The sequence below is a fragment of the Somniosus microcephalus genome, chromosome 13, assembly GCF_052327205.1.
Source record: "Somniosus microcephalus isolate GS21.2 chromosome 13, FLI_Smic_1.0, whole genome shotgun sequence".
In the NCBI taxonomy this organism is placed as follows: Eukaryota; Metazoa; Chordata; class Chondrichthyes; order Squaliformes; family Somniosidae; genus Somniosus; species Somniosus microcephalus.
In genome coordinates, this window is record NC_140999.1 from 10,561,535 (window position 1) to 10,587,544 (window position 26,010).

Sequence of the window (26,010 nt, forward strand, 5' to 3'; positions counted from 1 at the left end):
TCTCCATTTAGACCCTTCAAACGCCTCGAGTGGTTTTGTACTCGACTGTTGGATTATTCCAACTATTTCTGACTGAGTAAAGAGGATTTCTGTAATATTGGTTTCCTATGAGGGAGGCAGCAAGTGAGGGCGGAGGGGAGGGGGAGGACAGGGGAGGGGATGGCAGTGGTGGAGCAGAGAAGAGGGACGAGGTGGTGGTGAGCAGGCAGAGAAGAGGCTGGAGGATGAGGGGGGGAAGGAGGAAACTGAGGAGAAGATGGGACGGGGAAGGAAGAAGGAGAAGGGGGCAGAAGGAAGAGTGGGTTGGGGGCGGGGAGAAGGAGCAGAAGTAGAGGGGTCGTGGAGGAGGGGATGAATAGGGACGGAGGAGCTGAGTTTGGAAGTGGAGATGTAGAGTAGACATGGGGGAGGGGGGAAGAATGGGGCGAAGAGGAGGAGAAGGAGCAGGGGGAGGGATTCGTGGATGAGGGGAGAGCTATATGTACGATGAGGAGAGGAGGTACTGGCCATACTTCCTATGACCTTCCTCATGTTTATACCCCAGAGCTGACTTTACATGTAGAAGAGCAGCTACAGCACTTTAATAAAAATTAAACTAGTAACTGATGGAAAATGCAACTTAACAACACAGCCAGGAAACAAATCGGTGCAGGGATGGGTTTGTTGGCGATTTTTATTTCTCTTCCCCCCCCCCCCGCCAGCTCCTGTTTTTGTGACTCGTGCAGTAAATCACACTTTGTGGAAAGGCAGCGCTATTTAAGTTATGAATTTGCACTGCAGGGCAAAACCACTTCTCTTTGGTGAGCTGTGAGACGGAAGGTACTGAATTGGGTCGATTGGCCATTGTGGAAAGGTGGTTGGGGGGGGGGGGAGAAACAAAATGGATGCCGAATCCACCGATCCAACGGGATGAAGCATCAGTTAAAATGGCGGCTGACTGGCTGTAGCCATCTTTTTAAAAAATATATATATATATACAGGAAACTCTATTTACCGGCACCCAAACAACCGGAAATCTCGGTTAACCGGCAAAATTCAGGAGTAGGTTCAGTTAAGTTTTTCTTCATATTAGTGTCCGTTTCTTGATTCTTGGCTGTGTAATCGGGGGGTTCCTGCACTTGTTGCTAAGCAACAGGGACGCTTGGTCTGTGGCCGGGCTTCTTGCACCTGTTGCTAAGCAACAGGGAAGCCTGGATTTGTTGCTGTGTACGGAGCTCTCGTAACTTTTAACTATAACTCTCTGTAATCCGGACTTTTTGATAAGCCGGCACCACGCCGGTCCTGTCGGCGCCGGATAAAAAAGAGTTTCCTGTATTTTACGGTTACTGTCAGCCACTATATCGTTTTTGTCCGCTGCGTGGTGCGTGTTGAAAGCTAACAAAGGGACAAATTCCTTCTTTGAGATGTGGTAAATGGGAAATGGAACCGAGATTTAAGCTCTCGTGTTCCTGGAGACTGAGGCGGGGGCTGAGGAAAGACTGGGTGCAGCAGTTCAGTAAGACTGAAGGCTGCTGGTCTAGCACTTCAGATTCTGTGTACAACACTCTTATATTTTTGAGAAACGCTATTTTAAGAATTGGGTTGGGGGGGCGGGGGGAGTGGCAAGAATGTACAAATTTATCCCAAATCTCTTTAAAACATATGTAAATAGTCGGGAGGCAGGGAGTGCAGCCCACGTGCTGATCTTTTGAAATTAAGCTCTTTAAAATATTTTGAGAGGGTTTGAAGAACCTTCAGTATTGTGTCGATAGGATTTAACACCAGACAGATTGTACTGCGCTGGGACTTGTACTAAAACACTTAAACGCACGCATGCACACACCGCAGAGCTGACAGATTTGAAATCATTGTTGGGAGAAGCTTCTAAAGCATTAATGTTCTGTATCAAATTCTTTCCTTTTGTACACTGAAGACATTTCAGCTGAATAGCTGCCTGTAAACCACCAGAGTGTGGGATCTGGCTTGTGTGAATATGTAATTTAGCACAAACAAAAAGATTGATTTTTGAAGAGAGACGGTAGTTTAATTGCACTGTATATAAACTATTTAATAAATGCCGAAAAGGAATCTAATTAAAAAATCTTTTAGCTGAAGGCAGCTGGCTTGTGTTAATCTTTGATATCCGATTCTCAAAAGGTTTCGATGATCCAGAATGTTGAACTTGTGTTGTCTCTAAACAGCACACCTTGATTCTCTGGCCCACAGCCACTAACTGCACTTCCCACTGGGGTACCTGACCCTGCAGCCTAGAACGTCCCAGGTCCGATATCCTCCCCACTGCCCTGCGGTTATCATAGAATGGTTACAGCACAGAAGCCCGTGCCGGCTCTCTGCGAGAGTCACGCTCCCCCCGCCCTTTCCCCGTAGCCCTGCAAATTTTTTTCCTTCAGGTACTTATCCAATTCCCTTTTGAAGGCTGTGATTGAATCTGCCTCCACCCCCCCTTTCAGGCCGTGCATTCCAGATCCTAACCACTCGCTGCGTAAATAAGTTTTTCCTCATACCGCCTTTGGACCTTCTGCCAATCACCTTAAGGCTCTTTGAAAGATCTAGCCAATTATTCTCACTTCCCCCCTGCTCTTTCCCCATAGCCCTGCCATGTTTTATTCCTTTTCAAGTGTTTATCCAATTTCCTTTTGAGAGTTACTATTGAATCTGCTTCCACCGCCCTTTTAGGCAGCGCGTTCCAGATCAGAACAACTCGCTGCGTTTTAAAAAAAAGTTTCCTCGTGTCCCCTCTGGTTCTTTTGCTAATTATCTTAAATCTGTGTCCTCTGGTTACTGACCCTCCTGCCAGTGGAAACAGTTTCTCCTTATTTACTCTATCAAAACCCTTACATCATTTTGAACAACTCGATCAAATCTCCTCAACTCTGCTCAACCCCAGCTTCTCCAGTCTCTTCACGTAACTGAAGTTCCTCAATCCCTGGTACCATTCCAGTAAATCTCTGCACCTTCTCTTAAAGCCTTGACATCTTTCCTAAACCGCTCTGTGCTGAGATCAAGGGCCTTGGGCTGGGAGGGAGTAGGGGCTGCTACCATTTCTTTTTTATTTGTTTGTTCATGGGATGTGGGCGTCGCTGGCAAGGCCGGCATTTATTGGCCATCCCTCGTTGCCCTCGAGAAGGTGGTGGTGAGTCGCCTTCTTGAACCGCTGCAGTCCGTGTGGTGGAGGTACTCCCACAGTGCTGTTAGGGAGGGAGTTCCAGGATTTTGACCCAGCGATGATGAAGGATCGGCCGATTATATTCCCAAGTCAGGATGGTGTGTGACTTGGAGGTGACCTCAGCACAGTCAGTAAGCAGGGGCCAGAGTAGCTCTGTGAATGGGGAATCGCTGTTTCCCCACCAGCCCTCGTGCAGGGCAGAAGAAGGGGTGGTGGTGGGAGGGGCGAGTGGAGGGGGGGGGGGGGAGGTGGAGGGGGGGGGGCGGTTGGCTGGTTGAGGACCCGTTATCTCCTGTCTCCTCCCCTATTGCACTATGTGGATTTCCCAGGCTCTGTAACTGGGGCCTGCGGTTAGAGGCCCGGAGATCAAATTCAGATGAAGTGGGACTGGTATCCTCAGGGTTCTGCCGGAAGTGAATCTGTTGAAATATGGAGTTCGGTCACAGATCAGCCATGATCTCATTGAATGGCGGGACAGGCTCGAGGTGGCTAAATGGCCTCCTCCTGTTCCTATGAAAGTGCCCCTGACTCCCCATCTGATGGGAGGTTCCTGAGGGGAGGGGATGAGGCTGGAGGCAATCAAGACAAGTGGTTGATTTGTATTTCGAAGCCTTCCCCTCAAACAATCTCGGCCCCTCGTGGGTGCCGCCTGACTGCTGCTCTCCAGAAGGCCATGATACGGGCCGCTTAGGAGCTCGGCTGAATGCCTCTTGGACCTGCAGAGAGGAGAAAATAGGCCAGGGAGGAAAAACTGTAGAAGCGACCCCTTCCTAGAAACAGCACACCGGAGCTGTGCTGCGTTTGTTTGAGCACTCGGGGTAGGGGTAGCCAACCCTCCAGGATTGCCCTGGAGTCTCCAGGAATGAAAGATTAAGGGGGTGATTTTCATTCAGAAGTCGGGTTGGAGGCGGGACTGCAATTTTCGGGGTTGTAGTCCCGCCTCCATCGAGATGCAGCCAATCCACGCGATCTTAACTTGATTGACCTTGTTGAGCCCGCCCAGCGGGCTCAGCAGGCCAATTAAGGGCCACCCGGCAACAGGTGACGTCAAGACGTTTTGACAGATGAAATATCAGCGTTTCACAGCTGTTTGAAGCTGTCAAACACTGACAGTCTTACTTCTAACCTGAGTCCTTCTACACAGACTTAGTTAGAAATCTCTCCAGCACTGAAAGCTGCAGGCTGTCACTTTTGACAGATCGCAGCCATTCTGCTTTCTGTGCCAGTTAGATGATGGACTCCCGAAACCTAGAGAAAGGAAGGCTGTAAAGGTAAGTACAGGTAATTTAAACTTCTTTACACACTTTAGACACACCAAACACACTTACCTTTGCACTCATGCACCCATCACTCACCTGAACACCGACATCTCGACCCCTCCAAGTCCTTCAACCCGACGGCCCGCCTCCTCTAACTTGGCGTGGTTTGGAGCCGTCGGGAATCCCACACTTCAACCTTCAAAATAGGGATTAGGCTAAAAACTGCCTGTTAACCACCTGTTAACAGGCAGTTAAGTGGCACTAATCCCTTCCCGCCTCAGGTAGGCGGGTCCCAGTGCGGGGCGGGTATCCGCCTCTTTTGAAACTGGCATGGAGGCGGGATGGTGTCGGGACCCCCCGAATTCGGGACTTTAAGCCCCCCGCACGCCTCCAATCCCGACTCCACTGGTCAGTGAAAATCGACCCCTAAATCTCCAGAACACAGCTGCCAACAACTCCGGGAGAAAAAAATCACAGGGACATTAAACAAATTGTGTTTTTTTTTTCATTTTCCCTTGTTTATTAGTTCTAAAGGTATTGGAGGTGGGGGGGGGGGGGCGGCGGGGAAGGCTGTTTGACCAGGGGGGGGAGGTGGGATGCAGGAGATCCTGGGATGAAACCTCCAGGGCTACGGCCAACCAGAGTTGGCAACCCTACTCCCAGGGGGATACTCACAGAGACAAATCTCCCTGTCGCCTCCCAAAGAGAAAGACTTGGTTTTTCCCATCAACAGAGACTTGTTGATTAGAAAAACACAGGCTGGAGCATAAGAAAAACAGGCTAATGACAACGTCCCAGTGTTTTTGCTAAATGAGACTGAGCTCACAGACCTGTTGCGTGAGATAATCGTTAGTCACGGGTGTTTGCTACAAGAACAACTTAGCAGTAAAGTCTGGCTATCAACTTCCGAGAAACTGACGTCGACTGATAATCGCACTCGGCACCTCCAGACGCTCTCCACTTTGGGGGGGGCCCTCATGATCCAGACGCTCGCATGACATAACCGTCTGCAGCGGTGGAGACCGCCCCTCGGAGCGGGACTGCAGCCGGCGGACAGTGGTTAGCGCTGCCAGCTCGGGGGAGGGGCGACTGATTCCGGTGCTCCCAGCGGGGAGCGCTGCTCGCAAGGGGCCACGCCCTGGAAAATCGCAGGTTGTGCTTGAACTGTATAAAACAAGAATTAGGCCTCAGCTCGAGTACCGCGCGCAGTTCTGGGGATGTGATTGCGTTAGCGAGGGGGTGCAGAGGAGATTTATGAGGATGTTGCCTGGGCTGGGGAATTTTAGCTATGAGGAAAGACTGGATAGGCTGGGGTTGTTTTCTTTGGAACAGAGGAGGCTGAGGGGAGATTTAATTGAGGTGTATAAAATTATGAGGGGCCTAGATAGAGTGGATAGGAAGGACCTATTTCCCTTAGCAGAGAGGTCAATAACCAGGGGGCATAGATTTAAAGTAAAAGGTAGGAGGATTAGAGAGGATTTGAGGGGAAATGTTTTCACCCAGAGGGTGGTGGGGGTCTGGAACTCACTGCCTGAAAGGGTGGTAGAGGCAGAAACCCTCATTGCATTTAAAAAGAAATTGGATATGTGCTTGAAGTGCCGCAACCTACAGGGCTACGGACCAAGAGCTGGCAAGTGGGATTAGGCTGGAGAGCTCTTTGTCGGCCGGCACGGACACGATGGGCCGAATGGCCTCCTTCCGTGCTGTAAATCTCTATGATGCTACGCGGCAATGCACCGTGGTCCCAAGATGCTCCTCACCCTGTGCGTGATCGCCACTAAAACCTCAGGAGGTGCGATAGTAACACGCCGCCATCAAACTCCTCCGCCCGGGTGTTCAGCTGTTTCACTTATAACAGTAGAGCAGCTTGATGCAAACACTTTGCTCCCAGTATCGCCAGTGTGCTCTCTACCCGTTTACAGCGTCTTTGGCCACAAAAGGCTGATGGATCTGAAATTATTTTTGTCCCACTCTTAAAATAAGCGATTCTCTTTTGTCCAACGCTGCAAAGAAGGGGAGAGAAGACAAGATCATAGAAACATCGAAACTAGGAGCAGGAGTAGACCATTCGGCCCCTCGAGCCTGCTCGGCCATTTAATGAGATCACAGAATCACAGAAACCCCACAGTGCAGATAGAGGCCATTTCAGCCCATCGAGCCTGCACCGACACATATCCCACCCAATCCCCGTAACCCCTACATCAACACATATCCCACCCTATCCCCGTAACCCCACATATTTCAATCTCCCTAACACTAATGGTCAATTTATCATGGCCAATCAACCTAACCCACACATCTTTGGACTGTGGGAGGAAACCGGAGCACCCGGAGAAAACCCACGCAAACACGGGGAGAATGTGCAAACTCCACACAGTCACCCGAGGCCGGATTTGAACCCGGGTCCCTGGCACTGTGAGGCAACAGTGCTAACCACTATGCCACCGTGCTGCATGGCTGATCATTCAAATTCAGTACCCTGTCCCTGCCTTCTCCCCATATCCCTTGATCCCTTTAGCCTTAAGAAATATATCTAACTCCTTCTTGAATATATTTAATGAATTGGCCTCTGCTGCCTTCTGTGGTAGAGAATTCCACAGGTTCACCACTCTCTGGGTGAAGAAATTCCTCCTCATCTCTGTCTTAAATGGCTTACACCTGGTTCTGGACTCCCCCGCCATCGGGAACATCCTTCCTGCATCTAGTCTGTCTAGTCCTGTTAGAATTTTATAAGTTTCAATGAGTTTCATTCAAGAAGTTAGGTGACGCCACGCTCGGGTGTTGTCAGTGGAAGGGAAGAGGGGAGGGAGGCAAAAAAGATTGGAGTCTGTGTCAGCTGTGGCACACTCGCCTCTGAGTCAGAAGGCCGTGGGTTCAAGTTCCCACTCCAGGAGACTTGAGCACAAAAATCTAGGCTGATGCTCCACTCCAGTGCAGCGCTGAGGGAGTGCTGCACTGTCGGAGGTGCCCTCTTTCGGATGAGACGTAAAACCGAGGCCCCGTCTGCTCTCTCAGGTGGACGTAAAAGATTCCATGGCCACTATTTCGAAGAAGAGCAGGGGAGTTCTCCCCGGTGTCCTGGCCAATATTTATCCCTCAATCAACATCACTAAAAACAGATTATCTGGTCATTATTACATTGCTGTTTGTGGGAGCTTGCTGTGCGCAAATTGGCTGCCGCGTTTCCCACATTACAACAGTGACCACACTCCATTGGCTGTAAAGCGCTTTGAGACGTCCGGTGGTCGTGAAAGGTGCTATAGAAATGCTAGTCTTTCTTGAGGTTTGGGAAGGGGTTGAGTTGGACTAGGAACATATGAAAACACATGACAGGAAAGACCAGCTAGAAAAAAAGAAAAGGCTGAGGGGTGACCTGATCGAGGTCATTAAGACTTTGAAAAGGTTCGCTAGGGTAGACGTAGAGAAGTTGCTTCCACTTGCGGGTGAGACCAGAACTAGGGGCCATAAATGAGATAGGCGGGAAAGTGGAGTTGAGGTCGAAGATCAGCCATGGTCTTATTGAATGGCAGAGCAGGCTCGAGGGGCCGTACGGCCTACTGCTGCTCTTATTTCTTATGTTCTTATAGTCACTAATGAATCCAATAGGGGAATTCAGGAGACAATTCTTTACCCAGAGAGTGGTGAGAATGTGGAACTCGCTACCACAGGGAGTAGTTGAGGCGAATACAAAAGTAGGGAGGTTATGCTTCAGTTATACAGGGCATTGGTGAGACCACATCTGGAGTACTGTGTACAGTATTGGTCTCCTTATTTAAGGAAGGATGTAAATGCGTTGGAAGCAGTTCAGAGAAGGTTTACTAGACTAATAGCTGGAATGGGCAGGTTGCCTTATGAGGAAAGGTTGGACAGGCTAGGCTTGTATCCGCTGGAGTTTAGAAGAGTAAGAGGTGACTTGATTGAAACATATAAGATCCTGAGGGGTCTGGACAGGGTGGATGTGGAGAGGATGTTTCCTCTTGTGGGAGAATCTAGAACTATTTAAAAATAAGGGGTCGCCCATTTAAGACAGAGATGAGGAGAAATGTTTTCTCAGAGGGTCGTGAGTCTTTGGAACTCTCTTCCTCAGAGGGCGGTGGAAGCAGAGTCTTTGAATATTTTTAAGGCAGAGGTAGATAGATTCTTGGTTAGCAAGGGGGGTTAAAGGTTATCGGGGGTAGGCGGGAATGTGGAGTAATCGGATCAGCCATGATCTTATTGAATGGCGGAGCAGGCTCGAGGGGCCGAGTGGCCTACTCCTGCTCCTAATTCGTATGTTCGTATGAATAGCATAGATGCATTTAAGGGGGTGCTAGATAAACACGAGGGAGAAAAGGAATGGAAGGATATGTTGATGGGGTTAGATGATTAAAAGTGGGAGGAGGCTGGTGTGGAGCAGAAACACCGGCATTGTCCAGTTGGGCTGAATGGCCTGTCTCTGTGCTATAAATACTTCCTAATACTTTGCAATGAGGATTGTGAAATTTGCATCCACTAGGGGGATGAAGGAGTCAATGGAGGTCGGCAATGATATACTTGCCCACCAACCATGAAACCTGGGAAAAAAACCTTCGGCCATTTTCAGAAAAAACTCTTTGAGAAATTCCTCTCCAGCTTCTGAAGAAGAGCAAACAAGTTCCAGGTGTCCATGGTGACTGAGAGGCACATTGCCCCAATACCCACCTACCTTCCATACGTAATTACATCGCCCGCACTCAACAGCAACAACAACAACTTGTATTTATATAGCACCTTTAACGTAGTAAAACATCCCAAGGTGCTTCATAGGAGCGATTATCAAACAGAATTTGACTCCGAGCCACATAAGCAGACATTAGGACAGGTGACCAAATGCTTGGTCAAATCGGTAGGTTATAAGCAGCGTCTTAAACATCCCCACTGACACCTGGGAATCCCTGGCCCAAGATCGCTCAAAGTGGAGGAGAAGCATCCGGGAAGGCGCCAAACACCTCGAGTCTCTTCGCCGGGAGCAAGCGGAAGTCAAGCGCAGGCAGCGCAAGGAGCGCACACCAACCCAAGCACCCCACCCACCCGCCCCTTCAACCACCGTCTGCCCCACCTGTGACAGAGACTGTAGGTCCCACATTGGACTCATCAGTCACCTGAGAACTCATTTTTAATGTGGAAGCAAGTCATCCTCGGTTCCAAGGGACTGCCTAAGAAGAAAGGAGCAGAGAGAGGTAGAGAGGCGGAGAGGTTTAGGGAGGGAATTCCAGAGTTTAGGGCCCAGGCAGCTGAAGGCACGGCCACCGATGGTGGAGCAATTAAAATCGGGGATGCGCAGGAGGCCAGAATTGGAGGAGCGCAGAGATCCCGGAGGGTTGTAGGGCTGGAGGGAGGTTACAGAGATAGGGAGGGGGCGAGGGCCATGCAGGGATTTGAACACAAGGATGAGAATTTTAAAATTGAGGCATTGTCGGACCCTCCCAGCTCCCTTTCAAATGCTTGCAGTGAATCCCACACTCGCTGCACGCACTGACAACTTGTTCAGTATATCAGCGACTCTGCAAAAACAAGTTCCTCCTGATACCTAGAACCATAGAATTATAGAATGATACAGCAGAGAAGGAGGCCATTCGGCCCATCATGCCTGTGCCAGCTCTTTGAAAGAGCTTTCCAATTAATCTCACTCCCCTGTTCTTACCTCCCTAGTTCTATTCTCAAGTAACTAATAAGTAGCTTAAGTACCCTGGAGCTCCCTAACCTATCTTGCTCGAATAGTCCATCCAATTGGACCAAATCTAATCCTTGCATTCTGTTGAAGACCTCATTCAAATGATGGTGCGATGAGTCTTACATAGAAACACAGAAGATAGGAGCAGGAGTAGGCCATTCAGCCCCTCGAGCCTGTTCCGCCATTTAATCAGATCATGGCTGATCATCCAAACTCAGTACCCTGTCCCTGCCTTCTCCCCATATCCCTTGATCCCTTTAGCCTTAAGAAATATATCTAACTCCTTCTTGAATATATTTAATGAATTGGCCTCAACTGCCTTCTGTGGTAGAGAACTCCACAGGTTCACCACTCTCTGGGTGAAGAAATTCCTCCTCATCTCTGTCCTAAATGGCTTACCCCTTATCCTTAGACTGTGACCCCTGGTTCTGGACTCCCCCGCCATCGGGAACATCCTTCCTGCATCTAGTCTGTCTAGTCCTGTTAGAATTTTATAAGTTTCAATGAGATCCCCTCTCATTCTTCTAAACTCCAGCGAGTATAAGCCCAATCGACCCAATCTCTCTTCATTCATCATTCCTGCCATCCCAGGTATCAGTCTGATGAATCTTCATTGCACTCCCTCCATGGCAAGAACATCCTTCCTCAGATAAGGCGACCAAAACTGCACACAATACTCAAGGTGTGGTCTCACCAGGGCCCTGTACAACTGCAGCAAGACACCCTTGTTCCTGTACTCAAACCCTCTCGCTACGAAGGCCAACATACCATTTGCCTTCTTAACCACCTGCTACACCTGCATGCTTACCTTCAGCGACTGGTGCACAAAGTCACCCAGGTCTCGTTGCACTTCCCCTTCTCCCAATCTATTGCCATTAGATAATAATCTGCCTTCCTGTTTTTGCCACCAAAGTGGATAACCTCGCATTTATCCACATTATACTGCATCTGCCATGCATCTGCCCAATCACTCAACCTGTCCAAATCATACTGGAGTTTCTCGGCTTCCGCCTCACAGCACACACGCCCACCCAGCTTTGTGTCATCTGCAAACTTGGAGTATTGAGAAAATAGAGATGTGGTGGCGAGGTTGGAGGTGGGAGTGGAATCGTCTTATCAGATGACTATTTTTTTCCCGTGTCCCATCCAGGAATGCGAGTGGTCCTGTACAAGCACCGGAGGACATTTGATGAATCAGTACTCCTCCATGTTGAACACCACTTGGAAGAAGCACTGAGGGTAGCAAGGGGCACAGAATGTACTCTGGGTGAGGGACTTCACTTCCATCACCAAGGGTGGCTCGGTAGCACCACTACTGACCGAGCCGGCCGAGCCCTGAAGGAGATAGCTGCCAGTCTGGGCCTGCGACAAGTGGTGAGAGAACCAACACGAGGGGGAAAAACCTACTTGACCTCGTCCTCACCAATCTACCTGTCGCAGATGCATCGGTCCGTGACAGCATTGGTGGCAGTGACTGACATGAATCAGTCATTCATGAAAGAAAGGCTTATGAAATAATACTGAGCGGCCTGCAGGTGGCGCTGTCCAGGGAGAGTATAAATACTCGGGCACGGGCCCAGATTGCGCAGGACATTCTTAACAGGAACTAGTGAAGGACACAACTAGACCTCCATGTTGTAAAACAGTTGATTAAAGCTTTGTTTAACGCTTAGACCAAGTGCCTAGTAGTTTTCTTACGTCAGTGACCACCGCACAGTCCTTGCAGAGACGCAGTCCCGTCTTCACACCGAGGTCACCCTCCGTCGGGTTGTGTGGCAGAGAGTTGCTGAAGGGAACAGGAGTGCTTGGATGAAAAGAGGAAGTTCAACAAACTGTGACTGACAATAAAAAGGAAGGTGCAACCTCAAAGGGTTTTCATTTACGCTTGAATGTGCATCACATAAACAAACTGGGCAGGAAAGAAAAACGCAGATTGGGTTTTCACATGCTGCTCGCTATTTCAGCTGGCAGAGCGGGGAGTTCCGGTGGTCTCTTCGCCCTCCCTCTCTCTCGAGATGGTTCACGGCAGATGTGGCTTCAACCTTTGGCAAACACCAGCTTGACGTTCACAGGAAAAGCCGAAATGCAGTTGGGCTGGTGCGGAGGGATTAAAATATTTTAAAGGAGACGAGATAGGTGTGTTTACTGCTCCCCATTCCGGCCTGGTCTCCATCCTCTTCTGCTGCAGTTTAGTCGTTGCTGATCTTGGAATCAGGCGCCCCCCCGCCCCACCCTTTATTGCTCAGCGGGTAAATGCGCCTGCTGATGTGGAACTGAGCCTCACTAGACCAGGAAGGTCCCACGTTAGAAAGAAAGACTTGCATTTATATAGCGCCTTTCACGACCACCGGATGTCCCAAAGCGTTTTACAGCCAATGAAGTACTTTTTGAAGTGTAGTCACTGTTGTAATGTAGGAAACGCGGCAGCCAATTTGCGCACAGCAAGCTCCCACAAACAGCAATGCAATAATGAGCAGATCATCTGTTTTAGTGATGTTGATTAAGGGATAAAATTTTGGTCCAGGACACCCGGGATAACTCCCCTGCTCTTCTTCGAAATAATGGCCGTGGGATCTTTTACGTCCACCTGAGAGAGCAGACGGGGCCTCAGTTTAACGTCTCATCTGAAAGACGGCACCTCCGCCAGGGCAGCACTGGGAGTGTCAGCCGAGATTTTTGTGCTCAAGTCCCTGGAGTGGGTCTATGAACCCAGAACCCTTCTAACTCAGAGGCGAGGAGTGGTACCAACTGTGTCACGGCTGACACAGTTTGGTCAGTGCCGAGTTTGCTGATTTCCGGGTGCTAACAAGTGACCTCAGAGCCCCCTGGCCAGGACTTGGGAGAAACATAGAAGATAGGAGCAGGAGTAGGCCATTCGGCCCCTCGAGCCTGCTCCGCCATTCAATGCGGAGGTGGGGTGAAAGGGCAATCAATCAACGTCCTCGTTCTTTATCTGGGCCCATTGACCCCCCCTCTGCTGGAATTTGTCGGGGGAATTTTAACTCCCACCACTCGGTTGAACCCACAACCTTCTGACTCAGAGACGAGACCACTGAGCCACAGCTGATACGACCTTTACAATGGTACGTTCCCGGTGCCTACATAGCAACAGTGACTGCACCTCAAGTGTGAATCATTAGCTGTCAAGCATTTTTTGGATGTCCTGAGGACGTGATAAGGTCTTATGTAAATGCCAGCTCCTTCTTACATTAACGTTACCCTCTGCGCACGTTCACACGCATTGCCTCCAACCTCTGTCGCTTTATACCAGTACTTCATTGTCCGTGAAGCGATTTGGGACGTCCCGGGGTTGTGAAAGGCGCTTTATAAATGCAAGTCTTTCTTTTTTTGCAAGCATTCTGGGTGGGGCAGAGTACAGACTCATGGAAGCTTGCCCAACACGAGCTTAGGAAGGAGAGTATTTGCATAAGCAACAGCACACAGCAAAACTGCTGCCCCACCCTAACTGCCTCTTCCTGTGGGTTGCTGTGGTTTTCGGACTGGACTATTTTCAGACTCTCTGGTGCTGTCAGATTGTATCATCTATGGGTCCTATCTTGACGTTCCAGCTTGGAAAAACCTAATGAAAGAATGAAAATCTCCTCTCCCAAACACTTTCGTTCTTTTTTTCCAGACAATCTTTCTCCCCTCCCCCCCATCTCTCCTGAAAGCGCAGAGCCGCGCTGGGGAGGTGGGGGGAGGGGAGGTTAAGTCCCACACGCCTGCAACTGAACGGCCACTCTTCATGCACCAGCTCGGGGTTGCCATCCCTCCAGGATTGCCCTGGAGTCTCCAGGAATGAAAGATTAATCTCCAGGGGGCACCGCCGGGAGCGAAAAACCCAGGAGAAACATCATAGGGGCCGTGAGAAAAAGATAGGTTTTAGACAAAAAATTTCTATGAACATTTTTGTTTATTCGTTGTAAAAATATTGGAGATGGTGGGAGAATAAAAGGGCTGTTTGACCAACAGTCAAGAATCGTCAGAATCAGGTAATGCATAGAATGCAGGGAAGCTCAGCGTAAGCTCGAGGAACAGCACCTCATCTTTCGATTAGGCACTCTACAGCCCTCTGGACTCAATATCGAGTTCAACAATTTCAGATCATAACCTCGGCCCCTATCACAAATACATATTTTCTTCTTTTTTTTATCCACAATTTTTGTTTGACCCCCCTTTTTTTCTTTTCTCCCACAGGGCAGCTGACCTTCATTCTGTCGGCGCAATTCACACCCCATCTAGAGCCATCCTTTGTTTATTAACCTGTCCCATTACCACCTCCGCTCGCCTTGAGTATCTCTTAATGTCTCTCAATGTCTCTTAATCTCTCCTGCTTTCTATCCCATCACTGACCTTCCCTTTTGTTCTTTCATCCCCTCCCCCTTTCCCAGCCCCTACACTTGCTTAAAAATCTGTTCCATTTCCTGCTTTTTTCCAGTTTTGACGAAAGGTCATCGACCTGAAACGTTGACTCTGTTTCTCTCTCCGCAGATGCTGCCCTGGCCTGCTGAGTGTTTCCAGCGTTTTCTGTTGTTATCAATGCATAGAGACTGTTCACTTTCCAGTCAGCGGCAGGAAGGCGCTGCATCGTGAGGATGGACAACCAACGGCGTGAGTGAGGGGGCGGGGCGGGTTGGAGGTGGGAGTTCATGTGATGAAACCTTCTGGAATAAATCCAACCAGAGTTGGCAACCCAAGCACCAGCCCAGATGGTGAGTGTTGGCAGGGCACTTCAGCACAGGGGGCATCACAGCCAGGCAGGGTCATTGCCCTCGTCCAAGGCGCACACACACACACACACACTCACACACACACACACACACACACACTCACACACACTCTCACACACACTCACACTCACACACACACACACACACTCACACACACACTCACACACACTCACACTCACACACTCACACACACTCTCACACACACTCACACACACACACACACACACACTCACACTCACACACTCACACACACTCTCACACACTCTCACACACACACACACACACATTCACACTCACACACTCACACACTCACACACACACTCACACACACACTCACACACACACACACTCTCACACTCACACACACACACACACACTCACACGCACACACTCACACTCACTCACACACACTCTCACACACACTCTCACACACACTCTCACACACACTCTCACACACACACACACACACACACTCACACTCACACACTCACACACACACTCACACACACACACACACACACACTCACACTCACACACTCACACACACTCTCACACTCACACACACTCTCACACTCACACACACACTCTCACACACACACTCACACACTCACACTCACACACACTCACACTCACACACTCACACACACTCTCACACTCACACACACTCACACACACTCACACACACACTCACACGCACACACTCTCACACTCACACACACTCACACTCACACACTCACACACACTCTCACACACACTCTCACACACACACTCTCACACTCACACACACTCACACACACTCACACACACACTCACACGCACACACTCACACACTCACACTCACACACACTCACACACACACTCACACGCACACTCACACTCACACACACACTCACACTCACTCACACTCACATGCTCACACTCACACACACACTCACACTCAGACTCACACACACTCACACACACACTCACACACACACTCACACACTCACACACACACTCACTCACTCTCACACACACTCACACTCACTCACACACTCACACACTCACACGCACACACTCACTCACACACTCACACTCACACTCACACACACTCACACTCACACACTCACACTCACACACACTCACACACTCATACTCACACTCACACACACACTCACACAATGGCATCAGGGGCCCTGACAAGCAATCAGGAACAGGAGCCCCTGGCTAATTTTGCCAGCCAAAGTGGATGCTGAAGCCAATTGTATTTCCCCGCCTTAGAGTGGTGCACACATCGCAGACCAGGGATTGAGCCTGGGACCTTTCTGGGATCAGTGCTGCTGTTGGCGGTGCTGTTTTCCCATCCCACCCCGACCAATTCCCTCCCCTCTTGGAATGTTAAACAAGGCTCATAAAGAAAGAAAGACTTGCATTTCTATAGCGCCTTTCACGACCTCCGGACGTCCCAAAGCGCTTCACAGCCAATGAAGTACTTTTTGAAGTGGAGTCACTGTTGTAATGTAAGAAATGCGGCAGCCAATATGTGCACAGCAAGCTCCCACAAACAGCAATGTGATAATGATCTGTTTTTGTTATGTTGATTGAGGGATAAAATATTGTCCCCAGGACATCGGGGATAACTCCCCTGCTCTTCTTCGAAATAGTGGCCGTGGGATCTTTTATAACCACCCGCGAGAACAGACGGGGCCTCAGTTTAATGTCTCATCTGAAAGACGGCACCTCCGACAGTGCAGCACTCCCTCAGTACAGCACTGGAGTGTCAGCCTGGATTTTGTGCTCAAGTCCATGGAATGGGACTTGAACCCACAACTTTCTGACTCAGTGGTGAGAGTGCTGCCCACTGAGCCACAGCTGATATCTCACTTCTCGGGTATGCTCAGTGCCTGGTCAAAATTTAAGAAACATATTGATTGGGCACGGTGATGCTATCCTCGGTGCAAGCGCGTCTAACTCTATGTGCGATCGTGGGATTTCACGCCAGGCTTTGAGCAAGTGGCAGTTCCCACAGTCACTGAGAGAAAACGCCAACTGCATTAATCGTTTCAAAAGAAAGAAAGACCTGTGTTTCTATCGTACCTTTCATGACCTCAGGACGTCCCAAAGCACTTTACAGCCAATGAAGTACTTTGGCTGTAGGAGGAGGCTGGTGTGGAGCATAAACACCACTGATGTAAGAAAACTACTAGGCACTTGGTCTAAGCGTTAAACAAAGCTTTAATCAACTGTTTTACAACATGGAGGTCTAGTTGTGTCCTTCACTAGTTCCTGTTAAGAATGTCCTGCGCAAGCTGGGCTCGTGCCCGAGTATTTATACTCTCCCTGGACAGCGCCACCCGCAGGCCGCTTAGTATTATTTCATAAGTCTTTCTTTCATGAATGACTGATTCATGTCAACCAGCATGGACCAGTTGGGCCGAATGGTCTGTTTCTGTGCTGTAAATACTTCGTAATACTTTGCAATGAGGATTGTGAAATTTGTATCCACGAGGGGGAGTGACGGAGTCAACGGAGGTCGGCAATCATTAGGGTGAGGGGCAAACAGTGGAACAGGCGACCGTCACTTGCCTAGACCCACAATGGAGAGTGGGCTTTAGGGCGGGGCAATGAAGAGCTGGCGGTGGCTGTGAGACTGTACCCCATCCGAAAGGGAAGGCAAAAGAATGGAGCTTTAGTAAGAAGAACATTAAATAACCGAACAGGCTTGCGACAGCCGCAAAAAAAAAAAACGCCTAATCATAGAAACTATAAGCACAGAGGGAGGCCATTCGGCCCATCGTGCCTGTGCCGGCTCTTTGATAGAGCTATCCAATTAGTCTCACTCCACCCCTGCTCTTTCCCCGTAGCCCTGCAAATTTCTTTTCAGGTATATATCCAATTCCCTTTTGAAATTTGCTATTGAATCTGCTTCCACCGCCCTCTCAGGCCTGCAAAGCTGAACCGTGTACCTTCACCTTGGGTCTAGATTCTAATATTCAGGGTTATAACGGTTATGTTCTACGGTAACGCATGGTGCAATTCACCTGCACAATTTGAAACCCGCTAAGGACTCAATGTACATTCCACTCAGGAGTCCTCTATGTGATCAAGCTTCACCGCGGAGGTTTTGCAATGAAGTAGGAAGAAACAACGTACATTTCCTTAATATTTTGTAATGAGGTTTTGTCAGTAACTGGCAGAAGAGCAAAGTATGATGACAAATATTTCTCGCAAAGTATTACAAAGTATGTTCAGCACAGAAACAGACCGTCCAGTGGGCAGCGCTCTCGCCTCTGAGTCAGAAGGTTGTGGGTTCACTGTCCCACTCCAGGGACTTGAGCACAACAATCTAGGCTGACACTCCCAGTGCAATACTGAGGGAGTGCTGCACTGTCGGAGGTGCCCTCTTTCAGATGAGATGTTAAGACGAGGCCCCGGCTGCTCTCTCAGGTGGATGTAAAAAGATCCTATGGCACTATTTTGAAGAACAGCAGGGGAGTTATCAACATAACAAAAACAGATTATCTGGTCATTATCACGTTGCTGTTTGTGGGAGCTTGCTGTGCACAAATTGGCTGCCGCATTTCCTACATTACAAAAGTGACTACACTCCAAAAAGTGCTTCATTTGGCTGTAAAGCGCTTTGCGACGTCCGGTGGTTGTGCAAGGTGCTATGGAAATGCAAGTTTTTCATTCGGCCTAACTGGTCTATGCTCCACACGAGCCTCCTCCCACCCCTCTTCATCGCACCCTATCGGCATATCCTTCTATTCCTTTCTCCCTCATGGGTTTATCCAGCTTCCCCTTAAGTGCATCTCTGCTCGTCGCCTCAACCACTCCCTGTGGTAGCGAGTTCCACATTCTCACCACTCTCTGGGTGAAAAAGTTTCACCTGAATTCCCTATTGGATTTATTAGTGACTATCTTATATTTATGGCCCCTAGTTCTGGTCTCGCCTGCAAGTGGAATCATCTTCTCTATGTCTACCCTATCAAAACCTATCATAATCTTAAGTGTCTCTATCGGGTCACCCCTCAGTCTTCTCTTTTCTAGAGAAAAGAGTCCCAGCCTGTTCAATCTTTCCTGATAGATATAACCTCTCGGTCCTGGTATCATTCTAGTAAATTGTTTTTGCACCTTCTCCAGTGCCTCTATGCCCTTTTTATAATGTGGAGACCAGAATTGTGCACAGTTCTCCAAGTGTGGTCCAACCAAGGTTCCATGCTGCTTGTAAACTAGACAAGCTTATACTATAATTTCTCTACTTTTCAATTCTATCCCTCTAGAAATGAACCCCAATGCTTTGCTTTGTTTTTTTTTATGGCCTTATTAACCTGCGCCGCTGAGTTCTCAATACAAGAGAAAGCTTATCAGATATTGCAGATGGATACAGTAAAACCACTACGGTTTACAGCAGCAAAATGAAGCCATCATCCCAATGTGTCTGTGCCGACCCCGCGCTAGAGCAATCCAGAACTAATCCCACTGCCCGGCTCTCAATCCCCATGGTCCTGTATCCTCCTCTGTTGCAAGGAGTTTTCCATCAACGCTCTTCATCATTGCAAAAGAAGAAATACCTGTTTTTCTTGCGAAGCACTGATACAGAGACTCGCGGGGACAACTTTCCTTATTTTTCTCAGAATTTAAAGTTGTTGCCAGGAAACACATGACCACATGAAGATTGAACCCGTCAAACAAGTGATAAAAATCAAACTGATTGGCTGATTCTGAGAAAAGTGAAAACAACAACGTATATATTTACGATAGCAAAATACTGCGGATGTTGGAAATCCGAAATAACAATAGAAAATGCTGGAAAATCTCAGCAGGTCAGGCAACATCCGTGGACAGAAATTTGAGTTGACGTTTCGGGTCGAACCCTTCTTCAAAACTGGAAAGAAAAGATAGATCGGAGGCAGGGCTGCGATCGGACAAAAGAATAAAAGAAACAAAAGAAGTAAAAAAGAGACAATGAAAGGTGTTAGAAGCTAGACGAGATGGTAATAGGCTGAGATTAGGTGTAAAGTGTACTGGCAGAGCAAGGGATAGTTGCCAGGTGTGAGAGCGAAACAAAAGGAAAGGGGGGGGGGGGGAAAGGAGTGGAAAAATACAAGAAAAAATGAAATAGGGGCCGAGGTTATGATCTGAAATTGTTGAACTCGATATTGAGTCCGGAAGGCTGCAGAGTGCCTAATCGGAAGATGAGGTGCTGTTCCTCGAGTTGAGCTTCCGTGGAACAATACAAGAGGCCAAGGACGGTGAGGTCCGAGTGGGAATGGAGCGGTGAATTAAAATGACAGGCGACCGGAAGCTCGGGGTCACCCTTACGGACTGAACGGAGGTGTTCCGCAAAGCGGTCACCCAATCTGCGTTTGGTCTCCCCAATGTAGAGGAGACCGCATCGTGAGCAGCGAATACAGTATATTAGATTGCGAGAAGTACAAGTAAATCGCTGTTTCACCTGGAAGGGGTGTTTGGGGCCCTGGACAGTGGGAAGGGGGGAGGTATATGGGCAGGTGTATATATTTATATATACGTATATATTTATATAGCACCTTTAACGTAGTAAAATGTCCCAAGATGCTTCACAGGAGCGTAATCAGGCAAAATTTGACACCGCGCCACATAAAGAGATATTAGGACAGATGACCAAAAGAGGTAGATTTCGAAATGCGTGTTAAAGGAGGAGAAAGGGAAAGACGGAGAGGTTTGGGGAGGGAATTCCAGAGTAAAGGAAAGAAAATTGTCAAGGAAAATACCTGCAAGAGGTTTCTTTTGAGTCAATTCCACTTTCTGCTCCCTCAATTTATGCTCCAAACGCTTGGCCAATCTCCTGAGTGCCAACTAAGCCTCTCCGAGCACTCTTCAACACGTGGTCCAGCTTTGTCGCTGTAGGGAGCTATGCTCGAAGGGATTCTGGGTGATGGGTAGCGCTACAGCACTGCAATGCTGATTCTTCATCCCGAGCTCTGTCCCTCAGGATCACAGGATTGAGAAGGTTCCCGTAGAACCCACATATTCGCTGTCCCCATGTCCCTGAACAGGATGGACAGATTGTTCTTGGATAGCGACCAGCCTTGCCCAAGCTTTGCCCATTATTTGTCTGACCTCTCCCCTTTGACCTTCCTCGCACCAGTGGTCCTACTGTTGGGCAAGACTTAAGCTCCGATGTAGCCCTTCAGATCACAGAGGCACTCAAGCCCCACCACCACTATTAAGGTCGTAGTCGAGAAGGGTATACAAATTTGATTGGTATCATTGGATTACTTTAAAACAGGTTGGGGCAGGACAGGAAGTGCCGTCCTTTGAATGAGACGTTAAACCGAGGCCCCGTCCGCTCTCTCAGTTGGATGTAAAAGATCCCATGGCACTATTTGAAGAAGAGCAGGGCAGTTCTCCCCGGTGTCCTGGCCAACATTTATTGCTCAACCACCACCTAAAAAGCAGATGATCTGGTCATTTAGTTCACTGGTATTTGTGGGACCTTGCTGTGCTCAAATTGGCAGCTGTATTTCCCGATATTAAAACGGTGACTATACTTCAAAAGGTATTACATTGGCTGTGAAGCGCTTTGGGACGTCCTGGGGTCGGGAAAGGCGCTATAGAAATGTAAGTCTTTCTTGCTTCACCGTGCCAATAGCTCCTCCCCTGGTTGCCTTGGAGATGCCAGCACCACACCCATTAGCCTTGCGACAATCGTTGAAAGCCACAACAATTTATCGACAATCTTGATGGGGCAGAGCCCAGTGCTAAATACCGATTCGGATTATAATAGCTTGCTCACGTCGCCTGCAATATTATGATACAGAAATACACAGAGGTTATACAAAATAGTCTTATCCTTAATGGGTTGCATATTCCTGAGAAGCGTTTGGGGTACAAATTGGACTCTCCCAATCGTGCATGCACACAGAGATGATAGGTGCAATGGCAAGGGTGCCCGAGAGCCTCTCGGCAATGTTAAGGAGCGTGGAGGAGTCCACGTCCAACATTGCACAAGGCTCTGTGCACACCGTGGAGCTCATCATTTGCAGTCTGCAAAGGATGGTAGACTCCCAGAGAGACCGTGGCGACCCAGACCTGATGCCGCGTGTGATGGGCGATCTGGCAGCTTCCATTGCAGCACAGGTGGAAGCGACGCAACGTCTTAGTGCTGTAATGCAGTCTATACTTGGTGGCATCCAATCTCAGACTGCTCTCATGCAGTCTCAGCTTGATGCCACGCAAGCTCTGACTGCTGCCATTGTGGCTGGGTCTACCACCGTCGACCGGGGCTCCAACAGATTGTTAGGGATGCTGAGGTGCTGCCCCGGGGAGTGGCAGTGGGTCAGTGGAGCAGGAAGCTGCTGTCCTCTCTCAGGATGACAGCATTCCTGCTCCCACCATTGGCACTCCGCCATTGCCCTTGTCGCTGCCTGTCATCCAGCCAGCCCAGACAGCTGCCACCCATGCTGAGATGATGCAGTCCACAGCCGGGCCTGCCAGGCCCAGAGCTGGATGAGGGCGTCCTGCAAGGCCATCTGAAGTCTCCCGCACGGACACTCAGCAGCCTTCCACCAGCCCTGCTGCAGCCACTGGGCCAACGCTTCATAGGAGCACTAGAGTAGGCAAAGGCACAGTAACGAGGGGCACTAAGGGATTGCACAAGAGTGAATAGCTAATATTGTTGTTGTAAATATGTGTTCACTGATTATTGATAAATTTATTAATTCAATTTGGATGCTTTTGTGGTGTCTCTCATTTCAGCTTTGCGCTGTGAAATGGCCTGCGACAGGGATGGAATGATGGGGATGTGGTGAGCAACGGGGATCTGGGGTTTAAATTATTGGAACCGCAGTTTGATGAGGCGGTCACGGACCGCCCTTCCAGAAGGCCACTTGAGTGGCTGCCCCCTCCCTCGCTCCTGTTCCTCTTCCTCCTCGTGTTCCTCTTCCTCCTCGTGTTCCTCTTCCTGCTCGTCCTCCTCATCCTCCTCCTCAGGTGGCCCCACAATCCCTGGTGGCAAGGGCTGGGCCCTCATGATAGCCAAGTTGTGGAGCACGCAGCAGAACACGACTAAATGGGACACCCGCTCAGCCGAGTATTGGAGGGCTCCTCCCGAGCGGTCAAGGCAGCGGAACCGTTGCTTCAGTCGGCCGATGGTCTGCTCGATGATGTTCCTGGTGGCAGCATGGCTTTCATTATATGAGTGCTGGGCAGGAGTGTTGGGGTTGCGGAGGGGAGTCATGAGCCAGGTGGAGAGTGAGTAGCCTTGTCTCCGAGCAGTCAGCCACGAGCTTGAAGTGGTGCCTGGAAGAGTGCTGGCACAAGATGAAGGCATCATGGCTGCTGCCAGGATAGCAGGCATTGGCATTGAGGATTCGCTGTCTGTGGTCGCACACCAACTGCACATTAAGTGAGTGGTAGCCTTTGCGGTTATGGAAGATCTCAGGATTGTTATGCGGTACCCGCAAAGCCACGTGGGTGCAGTCAATGGCGCCCTGCTCCATGGAGAATCCCGCTATCCTGGCAAAGACACATGTGCACTCATCCTGCTTCTCTCTGGTGATGGGGAAGGAAATGTAATCCCTTCTCCTACTGTAGAGAACCTCTGTGACCTCCCAGATGCAGTGATCGACAGCGAACTGCGAGATGTTAGTTATGTCTCCTGTTGCAGACTGGAAGGATCCGCTGGTGAAGAAATTGAGGGCGACGGTGACCTTGACTGCGGCTGAGAGAGCAGTGGTCACCCTGGTCTGAGGCTGGAGGTCTGGTTGCAGGAGGTGGCAGAGTTCTGTGACCACATCCTTGGTGAAGCAGAGTCTTCTAATACACTGCTCCTCACTTAATTGGAGGTAGAAGAAGTGCTCTTGGAATACCCTCGGAGGGTAAGACCTCCTGTTGGCCCTGCTCCTCCCTCCAGGCACATGTTCCAGTCTTTCTCGCTGCCCCCGCTCCTTCCACCATAGATCCTAGAGGGCGAGGTCGACTGCCAGTACAGCCCCCATTAATGTAACCAAGTGTGGCAGTTTAATTTTTAAATAAATGTAGCTAATTTTTAGTTACCACAGCACTCCTGAAAGAATCTTGTAATTATGGAATGAGACTGTTGCACTATGTGAAACTGACAAGCATTGAAACGCCACTAACCTACAGCTGCGACTCATTACTGATGATGTCTTTAAATAACATCCCTGGAGCCAGCTTCCTCTTGCTTCACGCCAGCTCTCCCTGTCGCTGTTTCCTCCAGGCGCTAAGGTAGGTGGCAACAATCAATTTCATAGATTGGGTGGCCAGTGAGCATTGCAACCTCACTGATGTCACGATCCACCTGGCGTTGAGGCTCCCGACGATAACTGTTAGCGGCGGCGCTGTGGAGGGGGGCGCGATAATGCTCTAGCGCCCCATTAGCATCATCTGTTGGTGCTAACGGGGGGGTGCTAAGGTACCGAATTTTTCCCCCAATCTCCTTTTGGGAGGAGCCATGTAGAAATGTAAATTGTTGTGGTTGTTTGAAGGTGATTTCTTTGCAATGAAATTCATCCACACATTTCTGTCTCTTCCTCCTTCCCTGACGCTAAAAAAAATAGGTTAGCCAGACTCGTTTTCGTGAAGGCATTACCCCTTTATAAATAAAAACTGCACAAGTGATCCTAGTGCCTCTGGCTCAAAGCAAGAACTTGCATTTATATAGCACCTTACGCAACCTAAGGACGCTTTACAGCCAATGAAGTACTTTTGTAGTGTAGTCACCATTGTAATGTAGGAAACATAGCAGACAATTTGCGCACAGCAAGCTCCCATATACAGCAATGTGACAATGATCAGATAATCTGTTTATAGTCATAGAGTCATAGAGTTATACAGCACGGATAGAGGCCCTTCGGCCCATCGTGTCCGTGCCGGCCATAGTGATATCGATTGAGGGATAAATGTTGGCCCCGGGACACCGGGGATAACTCCCCTGCTCTTTGTCAAAATAGTGGCCGTGGGATCTTTTACGTCCACCTGAGAGAGCAGACGGGGCCTTGGTTTAACATCTCATCCAAAAGCCGGCACCTCAGACAGTGAGGCACTCCACTGGAGTGTTAGCCTATATTATTGCCTAGATGTGGTGCTCAAGTCTCTGGAGTGGGACTCGAACCCACGACCTTCTGACTCAGATGCAGAGAGAGTGTGACCCATTGAGACAAGGCTGAGGGGTGGTGGGGGGGGGGGGGGTGGTGGGGGTGTGTGGAGAAACAAAAGAACAATCAGCCTGGGATCCTGCTGTTGGTCACCACCCAGCGACACCTGCAGGCAGACTTCAGGTGAGGGACAGGAAAAGGGGGCTCGACTGTGACATTTTCAGCCCCCTCCACCCACCCTGTGCTGAACCACGCTCACAATCCAGGCTTGCGTATGAAGAGCAGTCACTTTTTGGGGTGGGCACCGTAGGACAACCCCTTGGTGCCGTGCCCAGAATAAATCAACAGCTTCAAGAGGATGAGGCGAGGGGGTTGGAAAAAAAATACTTGCAAGGAAACAATAAGTTGTTGCGACATTAACAGATTGCACGCAGCCTTCCACGTAAAAGTGTTGAAATACGTGAGCCAAGACGGTAATAGTTTACCAATTTCAGTTACAGTTTCACCCACTCAGCTATTGTGAAAAGTTCTGTGTAAATGTTTACCAAGTGCATGATGAGCCATTATTGCATCTCATTATATATTTTTTTCATTTCCAATTTTTTTCATTGTATTTCCTCTCCCGTGTTGGATGCGCTGCTCTCCAGCAAAGCAACGTGTCCGCTGGCCGTGTAATTAACACTAATCAGCAACAGAATTAGGACAGGCTCCTGCAAGACCAGTCGCAATGTTGTGGAGCGATGGCCTCCTTTTCCATCGAGCTTTGGCAGAGAAATGAAAAACCGTTTGAAGGAAAAAGAAAGACTTGCATTTGTATAGCGCCTTTCACAACCTCAGGACATCCCTGAGATGAAAAGTAAGTTGCCTTTCAAAAGCTAGGCTTTATTAACCTTAAAAACCAGCAGTACATCTTAAGCTCCCAGTCTCAACCAGACTGTGGAGAACTGAATTTAAGATGGCCACCACAGGTCACATGACATCAACTAACCAATAGGTTTACAGCATATATCTCAAGGCAGGAAAACAGGCAACCAATTACAATGCTTCTTATAAAACAAGAATAATCACCACAATCCCAAAG